General features: G+C 39.9%; 1 protein-coding gene across 1 annotated transcript in view; it reads left to right on the top strand.

Moving 5' to 3' along the window:
• The window catches only part of zswim5 (zinc finger, SWIM-type containing 5), a gene marked incomplete at its 5' end in the record, with an annotated part of 28,714 nt that overhangs the window by 721 nt on the left and 26,972 nt on the right, over positions 1 to 1,021 (top strand). The window lies entirely within an intron of this gene.

Below are 1,021 nucleotides of genomic sequence, written 5' to 3'. Positions count from 1 at the left end.
AAAGCATCATGTTATGATTTAGCTATTGAAAAATAGCAGATCTACAAGCTCATAGCGCGCCACCGAGTGGCGCGCTACGAGCTTGTAGATCTGTTTTTTTTTTTTTTAATCGAAGAACGACTGACATAGAAACATGGATTTTTCAGAAAAGTGTCAGGATGTAGAAGACATTTTTTGAATCTGATCTCAGGTCAGAATGAAAACTGTCAGGATGTAGAAGACATTTTTTTTAATCTGATCTCAGGTCAGAATGAAAACTGTCAGGATGTAGAAGACATTTTATAGAATCTGATCTCAGTGTCAGAATGAAAACTGTCAGGATGTAGAAGACATGTTATAGAATCTGATCTCAGGTCAGAATGAAAAGTGTCAGGATGTAGAAGACATGTTATATAATCTGATCTCAGGTCAGAATGGGTTAGTGTCATTTATGGACATATTACCTGCAGTGCGGGGCTGTGATCTAACAGAGAACGGTATAGCTCATGATTACACTTTTATAAGATCAAGAACATTATTTTCTCTCCACACTTACCATGGAAAAAGAAAAAAAAAAAACGAACGCTGTGTTTGTCAATATCCAGTGGTTCACAGTTCACACGTCATGCAGGGGCAAACTAATATAAATCTTTAGATAATATTTGATTAATAAATAATTTTGTATATTATTGTCATCTGGGCGGCAGTGGTTCAGCGGTAGAGTGGCCGGCACGATCCCCAACGCTCTCCCAGAGTTCGTCTCAGGGTGTCCTTGAGCAACATTGCTCCCGATTTGTCGATCTCCGTCATCTTTGTGTGTGTGTGTGTGTGTGTGTGTGTGTGTGTGTGTGTGTGTGTGTGTGTGTGTGTGTGTGTGTGTGTGTGTGTGACACTAATGCACCATCTTTGTAAAGGGCCGTGGATATAGGCGCTATATAAATGCACCATTTACCTATTTACCATTGTCGCAGAAATTATTTCAAACCACACACACACACACACACACACACACACACACACAACTATCTCTCTCTCTCTCTGT

This window comes from Protomyctophum parallelum (assembly GCF_964188405.1).
Source record: "Protomyctophum parallelum genome assembly, chromosome: 14".
In the NCBI taxonomy this organism is placed as follows: domain Eukaryota; kingdom Metazoa; phylum Chordata; class Actinopteri; order Myctophiformes; family Myctophidae; genus Protomyctophum; species Protomyctophum parallelum.
This window is presented reverse-complemented; position numbering and strand designations above follow the sequence as displayed.